Genomic DNA, 11,670 nt, shown 5'->3' with positions numbered 1-11,670 from the left:
GAGGACATCAACATGTTTTTTGCTTCAAAGCTAATTGATTTCTTTAATCAGGACATTAACAACCTGATTGTAAGATGGAAAACCGTTATCGATAAGAATGGAGACTATTTCATTTCATAACTGTTTTGTTCTGATATATATAAGTTGTTCGGGTTTTTCATTTAAAAAAGCAACATTAATTTCTTGACGACCTAATAGATATTCGTCTTCCAAGATCGTCGTTATCATATACCGTTCCTTTGGTTGGTTGTTCAAAGACATTTATCATTATAGTCTACCAACACTAGCAATAGTAAATGATACATCTGCTTGTAGAAAAAGTTGTGGCCGCTAACTGCTGTTGAATGACCGAAAAAAAAGACGAATGAGCAGAAATATATAGTGCAACATATGCCAGATTGTGAACCAATTGACAGATTCGTCTGTCTTATCCAATATCATAGAGAGAACAGTAAAAACTGTCATATAACAGGAGTACTTATGTTAGATACAAACAGTTAAACATAGCAATATGTAGAGCGTAAATTTTGGACAGCAAATGAACAGAAGCGAGTGATCTCTTCAGTTACATTTCACGTTTTTCTGTGCCGACGTTAAAGCGAATATTTAAACAAAATTCACACGAGGAACTGGATGGGCCTGATGTGGTCCATTAGATAGCATGTTCGGGCTGTGACTCGACGAGCGGACTACAATCGAACAATCCATTATCTTATGGAGTCTATTTCGCGCTGAATCCGGGCTATTATCTTGGTGAACGTTAGTCTAACTGCATATGTTTTAAACTTCTCCACATACAAAAAATGTTTGTATTTATTTATCAGGTATTTTGGTGTTTTTTTTAATCTGAAAAGCACGTTATGCGACACATTAGCTAAATGGCCAGGTTAGGGACCCAATGAGCCATGCATACCAATTGCTTATTTAGAATTGCTGACAAGAGGGTGGGTCAGTCAAAAACCCACAACCAACTCGACTGTTTCTAAACGAATAACGGGATTGTTCTTCATTTTTATGACGTACTCACAGTTACAAATACAGAGCTATTTACTAATACATAATGTGACTTAATATGAAAGAAACTCGAAGTAGAAAAGACGTTTTTTTTATATCTTACATATCCATATACAAATAATATGCCTTTGTTTTATTGAATTCTAGATGTGGATGATGTTGCTCTTCCATTATGCATCAGAAGAAGTACACATTGTCTCTCTTTAGCCATACATACTCAGACAAATGCACTGTTATTCTCTTTATGTAATAAGTGTAAGAAGAACAAAAATTTAATTCATATTGTTAAACACTAAGTATACGAGTATTCATCTTTATTCCATGCAACACTAGATACATACAAACTATTTTATTTTACTATACGATACCAAAACAGCATTATTGTTTCCTTAGTATAATACACCACAAATACATTCTAGATTTCTCTTATTTCATTCGAACCGTTCGTGGCCTTGTGTTTAGCATATCAGGCTGCAGATCAAAGGGTCTAGGATTAGAGATATAATCCCACTAAACACACTCCACATTTTCAACTGTGAACTAGTTATTAAAGTGAAAGTCAGTGCCATTATTCGGTTCAAAGAGCCTCAAAAAGCCCTTGTGGCGGTGGGTGCTACTGATTGGCCGCCTTCACTCTGGTAAGCAGTTTCAAATTAGGGATAGCTAAACCTAAATCCTAAGAGTTTGTGATCTGTTCGTTTAGCGTAACATTACATTTAGGCTGAACTTTCCAATCCCATTCATTTATCCTATACATACAACAGGATGTAAAGAAAATATATTTTTCTCTATATCATGAAGCGCCACAAAGATGATGTTTCTATTTAAGTACAGCAATGCCAAATGTAAACACCTACTATGTTATGCATGATCTCATTCAACAGATGGTTAGATATCATGCGCCACCAGGAAAACCAGTGTTCTTTTTCTTTTTCTCATGTCAAACCTCATATACATTAAGCTTTTTTTTTTCATTGTGTCCTGCACCATCAGATACTGGGCCGATCATAGCTCAGTGATTAGCACTCCCGACAGGAGAGTTAAATTTTAATACCTCGTTACCAAAAAATAATAATCGCGTTCCACACTTTGGGGCCGTGTGTGTGTTATAGTGGTGACAGTCAAATTCCAATATTTGGTCAAACAAGAGTAACCTAAGAGTTGGCAGTGGTTGCTGTTCTCTAACTGCCGTTTCTCTAGTCCATCAGTTCAAAATTGGGGATGGCAGGTGTGCAGGTGTTCCTTGAGTCGCTTTGTGCAAATATACAAAACAAAACCACCAGATACCAAAGTTTCTGTCCATATTCCATAACTCCAGATATTTACATTTTCTCACAATGTTGTGGTTCGATAAATACAGGCATTGTTTTTCTTTATCTTATACCACTCTTCTGTTTATATCTCACTATGGTCTGACTTGGCCAGGTGGCTAGAGCGCTCAACTCACAATCGCGAGTTTGAATCTTATCACTGAACATACACGTCCTTTCAGCCGTATGGACGTTATAATGTGACGGTAAATTACACTATTCTATGTTTAACTAAGTAACAACTAGATGTAAACAGTGCTTATCTATTTATTTTATTACACCGCCAAGTAAAGACAATACTATATTCCTTGACCTCACATAGTTCTAAATATATAGATTTTCTCTCAGTGTTGAGTAAGCATAGACACTGCTCTTTTTTTTTTCATGTCACTTAAGAACCCACACCTTGTTTTCTTTATATATTATGAAATTGTTTTGTGGTTTCGTATTTTCATTATCATGTTGTTGTGGTTTTTTTAATCTGACGGAATATAAAAATTTTGCATTACATTCTTTTTTTCGTGTAATAGCAATGAACATCATAAATATTATTTATATAAAACATGACCAACATTATGCTCAAATTAAATAACATTATGTAAAACTTTGTAAATCATTACACTTGAAAATAAACTGTGTGTTTATGAAGGTATCTTACATTAGTTGATTGTGCGACTTTTATAATCATCGGTTCGAATTCTTCTCTCTGGGTTGTGATGATAAAAACCGGGATTCGATACCAGTGGTGGGCTCAACACAGATAGCCCATTGTGTAGCTTTACGATTAACAATAAACAAATAAAATCGAATTATTCCTGTGTGAAGCTTTTTTTTTTATATAAAGCAAAATATATTTAACTAAAATTTCACTAAACGTAATGTATTCACCATCGTAGACACCACCATAATGGTCTATTAATCACCTTAGGTACTCCCATGGGTCAATGGTAAGTTTACGAACTTACACTACTAAAATCTAGAATTCATTTATTTCCGTGGTGAACAAAGTGCAGATAGTTCATTGTGTAGCTTTGCACTAAGAAACCAAAAACAATAATCACGTTAGTTTTCTATATAACAAACAATAAATAAACATAATTTGTTTAAGATTTTAAATTAGCTTCAAAACTGAGTTGACTTACGTGTACTTTGTTGAGAAAAATATAATTTTCAGTTTTTTAGCCTACGGACGATTTATGAAATATAAATAGTCGCCCTGCTGTGTACCATCTGTTACATTTGAATTCCTTCTATAAACAAAGTGAATGAGTCTCCAAGCTAGAACACGATTTGTCGTATTTCTGTCAAGGTCAAATTATTTAAAGTGAGTATGCATGTTTGTCACATAGCAAGATACAAATGTAACTGTGTTGAACGCTCTCTTCTTAGAACGTAAAGTAGAACATTTGATGTCCATATGTTGTAATGAACGGAAACAGTACACATTACTGACATCTGGTGACTTATCCGCCATTAGCTAATTTGAGAAGCAACTTATGTTTTATCCATTGTTCATACTATATTGTAATATTAGCTAGTAAAGAATAAGTTATATAAACCCCTTTGTACTTTTATAACCAGAATATATTATTATGATACGTATAAATGACATTCATAGACAAAAGTTATGATGTGGCCCTAGTGGTTAGCGTGATTATATTGTAAATCTGATGGTTCAAGCTCTGCATCCTGTTGCCACAGAAACGAACTCCGAACCCGTGACTGCGTTATAGGAGTGACAGTCAAATTCCATTATTCTGTCAGATAAGAAGATCCCAAAACTGGCGATGAGTGCTGTTGACTAGCTGCCTTCGCTCTAGTTTATTACTCCAAAATTAGGTTAGGCTATGTACTCAGTGTAGACTTGTGTAAACAAACGAACAAACCTACGTTGTTTATTTTCTTCAGCACCTATTTCCTTATACTTAATTATCGGATTCTTTATCATTACACAAAAAGCAAGAATAATATTAAAATATAAAACTTAGTAATTCTAGCTGTACGTTAACCTTATACTATAAGAGATAGATTTAAAAAAAAAGATTGGCAGAGGGATAAATTTGTTCACAATACACAGGTGTATTAGATTCAATAGCGCAAGTTACTGAGTCATTCACCAGTGGCTATGACTGATATCTATTGATACTCCGAGACCGGTCCCTTTAGGTTTCGTTCTTCTTCTGTCAAAACACCAACTGGTCGCATTCATCATGTCTTGTTAGAAGACAGACTTTTTTGACCCTAGAGAGCTATAAATGCTGTTTTTTACACTTATGCACTGTATTGAAGCCTCTCTGCCTTGTGTTCAGTAGCTTCTTAAAGACACAAAAGAAAAAGTAACTCCTTCAGCCATATTCAAAAGTAACTCCTTCAGCCATATTCACTGGGTATACCAGTTGACGTTGATTGTCTTACTTAGTGTTTCAGAGCTTTTATATTTATTCTTATTTTTTGGCGATTCTAGTGGGATTTTTCAATGTTGATATTATTTTTTCTTGGTGTTTGTAGGGTGTTATAATGTTACTAGCTGTTTTCCGTATGTTCGTACATTTTTTACAGTGTTGGTAGTTTTCCTTCGTGGTGTTTGTAAGGTGTTACAATGCTGGTAAGTTTTCTTTGTAGTACTTAGATGTTTATTATGTTTGTAGGCTTTCTCCGTAGTACTTATAGATCTTTATGATGTTTGTAGACTTTCTCCGTAGTACTTATAGATCTTTATGATGTTTGTAGGCTTTCTCCGTAGTACTTATAGATCTTTATGATGTTTGTAGGCTTTCTCCGTAGTACTTATAGATCTTTATGATGTTTGTAGGCTTTCTCCGTAGTACTTATAGATCTTTATGATGTTTTTAGGCTTTCTCCGTAGTACTTATAGATCTTTATGATGGTTGTAGACTTTCTCCGTAGTACTTATAGATCTTTATGATGTTTGTAGCTTTCTCCGTAGTACTTATAGATCTTTATGATGTTTGTAGGCTTTCTTCATAGTACTTATAGGTCTTTATTATGTTAGTAGCATTTATTTAGTGCTGTTAAGGTTTTACAATGTCGGTATGTTTTCTCCGTAGTGTTCGTAATGTTTTATAATGTTGGTATGTTTTCTCCGTAGTGTTTGTAACGTTTTATAATGTTGACATGTTTTCTCCGTAGTGTTTGTAAAGTTTAAGGTATTGATATGTTTTCTCCGTAGTGTCTGTAAAGCTTTAAAGTGTTGGTATGTTTTCTCAGTAGTGTTTGTAAGATTTACTAAGTTGGTATGTTTTCTCCGTAGTACTTTTCTTGGACGGTTTGTAACGTTCAGACACTCAGCTTACGCTCTAAATGGATTAGATAGAACACTTGTCCATTTTATATATAAACTTCTAACTACTTTATCTTTGTTACACAGAATATATTACGTAGACTGACAACAGAATTACTCTCACTCGATCCGCCCCCACATATAGTACTGTCTGGTCACCCTTCGTTTCATGGTAGTGAGAGAAATCAATAAACTCCAGTCTCCTTCTTGGCGTCTACTCGCTTTTTTTACCTTTTTATTTCACAGCTAGAAATAAGTCATTAAATTTTTTAACAAAATCGTGGTCAGTGAAAATTGTAACGATATTATTTTTGCTTACGAATAGCTTACATGAAAGTCATTTTGTTCAATATGGAAAGTAATGGTTTGTTTCTATTATTTGCTCTTTCGGCAAAAATGGAAGATTTCAACTCGTGCATTTTTGTGTATTTGTTTTTATAAAAAAAAAATATGTAATTTACAATTTAGGATTTTTTTTCGTTATTACACACAGCCCATTATAATATATCCGCGAATAAATGGTTTCAGAAGCTTATTTAATATTTTATATGGTAACATGGTTCCCCTTTTTTGTTATTGTCCCTTTTTTTTTTTTACTTTCACATTCACCCATCTACTTTTTCTTTATAGAGTAATAAAAACGAAATAGAAAATATTTTTTTTCTCCTTGACCGGAATTGAAAGCTTAGACATTTTCACGCCATCAAAGAAAATATTCTATCCAATGTGTCAGTGCCTGAGTGTTAGGGGAAGTATTTATCATTTCTGAGCAAATCTACGACATTCACTTAAAATCAGCTTTCTATATATAGTTTTGGCTATTCTTAGATAGGATCAGGCATATTTCAGCTTACTAATATGGATGAGACTTTGAAAGGTTGACTAACCATTCCCCTTTATTCGTACAAACGAGATAAGAGCCTTTCAGCCTACCAGCTCTGGCTTCCTAAGTTACATATATGGAAAGCATACACGCGAAATAGACAAGACTACGTATGTGGACAACTTGCCACACCCCTGCATAAATCTTTTTAAATTCTGATTAAGTTAGCTATATTTTACATTTCTACATTAACGATTGCTATAATGTATTTTTGTTTATTTATTAAACTATTACGACAAAGTGATTTCCTGAAAGAAAAGAAAACGAATTAGTCAGTATTTTATCCTGTGATCGTACTTTACAAACTACACGTGATATACGTATGATACCCTGTTTATTTTTAGAGATCCTCCAAACAACTGCTTTGCTATTTTTACTTTACTGCTTTTAATATAGAATATATATAGAATGACCATACAGTCAACGTACAAGTAATATTATCAAGTAACACAACTGTCCAACTTGAAATAGAGTCAGTAAAAAAAATATATCAACCATAATTCCTTGCGAATTTGAAGCCGCAGATGTTATGGCAGTTGTATTAAATGCTCAGATAAATTTAGAATAGTTTGTGGAGCAGATTTCCTGCGTCCCTTCTGTGATGTTCTCTTTTGATACCTTATTGCAATGCAGAGTAAGCATTTTCACAGGCGTAGCAACTATTATACAGCGACAGTCTTAGATCTAGGTCAGTCGATAATGATCAAATATTTACTAGTGGACAATGGATCAAGTTGACATTTATATCATAGCCTTTAGGAAACATAAGAACACAAACAAAGAATTTATAACGGCACATTACTATTTTCATTTGTCATACAAGTACTGTTTCTGATTTGTTGAAAATTTAATACAATAAAATAACTTTCTGGCCTTAGATTGCCATATCTAAGAAACTAGAACAACTGACGATGTTGTTACAGAACCTACTTTTCACTTAATGATCTTCCTAATAAATTCGGTCTACCGAGAACAAGATTGGAACTCTTAAAGACGGGTGTACAAGTTAAAACACTTAGCTAACTATTTTTTTTATTCTGATAGTTTTGCCTTTCTAAAGGCGTGGCTTGTAGTTTGGTTGGAAATGACGTCAAACTATTAGTGAACCTTTTGTCTTTCTAGTACATCAAATAATTCCTGGAAAGATGACGTCAACACGTGAAAGCTCTAGTTTACGTTGTCGACTGTTAAACATGAGATTTCGAATACGTTCGTCTTTATTTGTATGTTACTCGCAAAATAAACGAACTTCCTGTGTGAAAACCAAAAGCTAAGAAATGTATAGTTTACTGTTTAACTATCCATTATCTTACCTGTAGTGTTCATCAAATATCTGTTGTAAATGACTTTACAAAAACCTAAAAGTTACTGTCCCATAAAAGCCATAAAGTCAACTCAGTTCTTTATCAACTACTTTTCTTCTGTATCAACACGTGAAAAAAAAAGGTTATGATAAAGTAAAACTTGGTCAACATCAAGAAAATCCCGGAATTGGTGTTTCCATTTATGTCATATTTCAGGTTTTAGATTTTCTAACTGTGATTTTGTTGCGATGCGCTTGTATCTAAATGCATATATTCAAACTACGTTTGTGATATTTAAAGCTTTTAGATAAATCAAATGAGGTGTTCAAGGGTTACAAAATAGCCACCTAGTGTTAGAATGCTAATTCATTTTCTTTCCTCCAGAAAAACATCTAAGGTGTCACATACTGATTCATTTATTTTTTTTTATTTTTTTGGCTTATACCATTTATCTAACATTTGTGGTTACAGATAAGATTCATTTGTGTTCCTTTCTCTTTTGAGTACTGTGATTTTATCAAAATGGCCGCATATTTTTTTCAGTAACAATTTATTTTAGAAGAACTCGCTTATTTTCAATTCTACCTTAAATACACCAGAGTGGGATCTTTCCTAGCTTTTTGATGATTCAACCAAGTAATCTTTATTATTAAATATATAACAAATACTGAAAAGACTGAAAATGGCGAATTTTACTAAACCTTTTACTTAACGACGACAAGGACAAAAATATCAATGTATTTAAAAAAAGTAGTGAGGATTAGGTGAACATTTAAGACACTTACTTATAGTAATTTTCCGGCCATATTAAATGTGCAGTCATCAAACTAAAACAAGTTAGTGCTAGATTTAAATAACATACTCCAATTATTATTTTTAGGATAAACAAACATGAAAAAGAAAATACCAAGTTAACCGAGACTACAAACGGTAAGTTTATTAATGATCAGAATTTTACCTATAGCGTGAATATTTTTAGAACAGTTTTTTAATCTATATTAAGCGTAGTTTACTTAAATAGCAATTAAGATGGTATTCTTTACATGAGAATCCCATCATTAAATACTACACAGGCAATCATAAACTGTAAAGTTAAGAAATATATTCATGATTAAACTTTGCAGAATGGACGGCAACTGCATCTTGTAGAGAGACAAGTGTAGAGAACGACATTTCGAAAGTCTTCTGCCTTTCTATCAAAGAATATTCATGATTAATTTAGAACTCGTTCACTCTTATGTTATTTCTCAAACCCTTGGGTGCGTCAGTTACTGAGCTACAATTCAATTATTTTTAAGATTTTATTCAACGACTAATATTTATATACATGTAATGTTGTATTTTCTGTATTGAGTAATTTGAATAGTTATCTCTCTATTTAACTTTTATTAACTTTATATAAGTTATTAAATATATATATATATATATATAATAATCTACATTTAAAATTGCACAAAGCATTTAAATACATAGTGCACAAAATAGTAACAATTACGAAATGTATGAAATACATTTCCCATGAAAACAATGACAACCAGCTGTAACCCAGGCAACATTTGTCCTTAAATATCCAACATGCAAGTGGGTAACTGGAACATAACTCTGGAGACAAGCGCCATAGAAACATTACTCGTATTGGGTGTAGTCCATAATCCGTATATGAAATATACAGTGGTTATAAGCCAACATAAAATATGTTTGAAATATTTAACTTAAGGAGTGATTAACTGGATATAATCGACACATAGTATTTTTCGAAATAATAAGCACACTGAAAAAGTAAACAACTGTAGTCCATACAAACAAAACTCTCACACTAAGAAATCCAATTGTAATCCAGTCAAGTGATTTTTCAAAAATTTTGAAAGTACTTGCAATTTAAATCGGTTATGACTTAGAGTGTATATGTGTGTGTTTCGTATTATAGCAAAGCCACATCTGGCTGTCTGCTGTGTCTACCGAGGGGAATCGAACCGCTGATTTTAGCGTTGTAAATCCGAAGACTTATCGCTGTCCCTTCAGGGAAGTGACTTAGAGAAAAAAAGTGATATAAAATATCAAATGGTAGCAGTATAAATTAGCAAACTAGGCAATAAATATAGTCTATAATATGAAACATTGGGCATTTAAATGAACAATAATCAAGGCAAACAGTACCCTGAAATATCGAACTGTAACCTAGGCAAACAATACCCTAAAATATCAAACCTACAGTTAGAATAAGTTAACTCTAATCAAAAATGTCAAGTAAATTCAAGGAGTAAAAAAAGCTTGGTACAGAAAAAGAGACCTCCTAAAATATCAAAATATCAAGTAAATTCAAGGAGTAAAGAAAGCTTGGTCCAGAAAAGAGACCTCCTAAAATACCAAACACCCTGAATTTGTATATCAACTGTCATCAATCCAAGAGATATTTTGAAACATCGAAACAAACTAGTTGAAAATATTCTAAAATACCAACTTACACGAGGGATGTAAACCATCTGTTACCCAGCCAGACGAGTTAAATATCAAAAGTGCTATGGGACTAGGATAAAATATATCATAAAATATCAAATTATTCAACATATGAACGGAAAAAAAGTAACCTAGATAAAATATTCCTGAAATATCAATCAGACTTGAAATTTAAACAAACTATAACCCATGCAAAAGAAAGGAATTATGAACAAAAAATCACGCAGCGCTAAAAGAACTTTCCAAAATGGAAAATATTTGTACAAGAATTTTAAACTAGCTGCAACTCAGATAAGTAACGTCTTAAAACATAAACAAAGTAAAGTCCAAAGCCAACTAATTGTGTCCCAAACAAGAAACATTCAGAGACACGAAACATACTTAGGGTATAATTCAACTGTAACTCTAGGCAAGAAATACTCTAAAATATCCAACTAATTGTAGGTGTAAACAAACTGTACTCCAGATTGTATTTAAATATTCTATGCTATGATGTAGACTAACTGTATTCTAGGCAAAAACAAATGTGCTAAGAATAACAAAAATATTGGAAATACAAATCCGTTGTAGTCTAGTCAAATGAAACCTAAGATGTAAAAATTAAAACAACTATAATTCAAATAAGAAAATCCTATAATATTAAATAACTGGTATGCACTACAACTGCATGCAAAACAAGAAATATTTTGAATTATCAAGTATATTTGGGGAAATTAAAAGATTATAACCAAATAATAATGTATATAAATTATACTTGGGTTAGAGAAATGCCCTAAAAGATCAAACATACTAAAAATATAAATCACCTGTTGCCTGGTAAAACATAACGTAGAATATTTAATATTCCAAACATATCAATTATGGTTGCGTCAATGAAGTGTAACCCACAAAATATATATAAATATCAAACATACGACGGGCTTAAACTAACTATTCCATGTAGGAAAAACCCCTTTATCATTCCATATACCTGGGATATCAGCAAACTCTAAATCAGACAAAGAACGTTCGGAAGTATCAGCCATAGTGTAAACTGTCTGTTATCCAGGTAAAAATATACTGAGATATCAGCCATTGGTGTGTAAAACATCTCAGTTGTGGACAAACAAAATATATCCTGAAATACCGAACATTATGGAGGTACAAACCAACTGTAACCCATGTGAAATATGACCTGAAATACCGAATATTATGGAGGTACAAACCAACTGTAGCCCATGTGAAATATGACCTGAAATACCGAATATTATGGAGGTACAAACCAACTCTAACCCATGGGAAATATGACCTAGAAATACCTAACATTATGGAGGTACAAACCAACTAGTAACCCATGTGAATATAGACCTAGAATACGAACATATGAGTACAAACCAACTGTAACCATGTGAATAGGACCTA

At 32.8% G+C, this 11,670-nt stretch overlaps 1 protein-coding gene across 2 annotated transcripts in view; it reads left to right on the top strand.

The window, feature by feature from the left end:
- Window positions 1-11,670, top strand: part of LOC106457121 (potassium voltage-gated channel protein Shaw-like) — a 165,785-nt gene that overhangs the window by 67,932 nt on the left and 86,183 nt on the right. For both annotated transcript variants that reach the window (XM_022382933.1, XM_022382932.1), the window contains exon 2: window positions 8,693-8,742. The gene's annotated coding sequence lies outside the window, so the exon portion shown is untranslated. The remainder of the gene's footprint in view (window positions 1-8,692; window positions 8,743-11,670) is intronic.

The sequence above is a fragment of the Limulus polyphemus genome, unplaced genomic scaffold (genome assembly GCF_000517525.1).
Source record: "Limulus polyphemus unplaced genomic scaffold, Limulus_polyphemus-2.1.2 Scaffold294, whole genome shotgun sequence".
NCBI classification, from domain to species: domain Eukaryota; kingdom Metazoa; phylum Arthropoda; class Merostomata; order Xiphosura; family Limulidae; genus Limulus; species Limulus polyphemus.
This window is presented reverse-complemented; position numbering and strand designations above follow the sequence as displayed.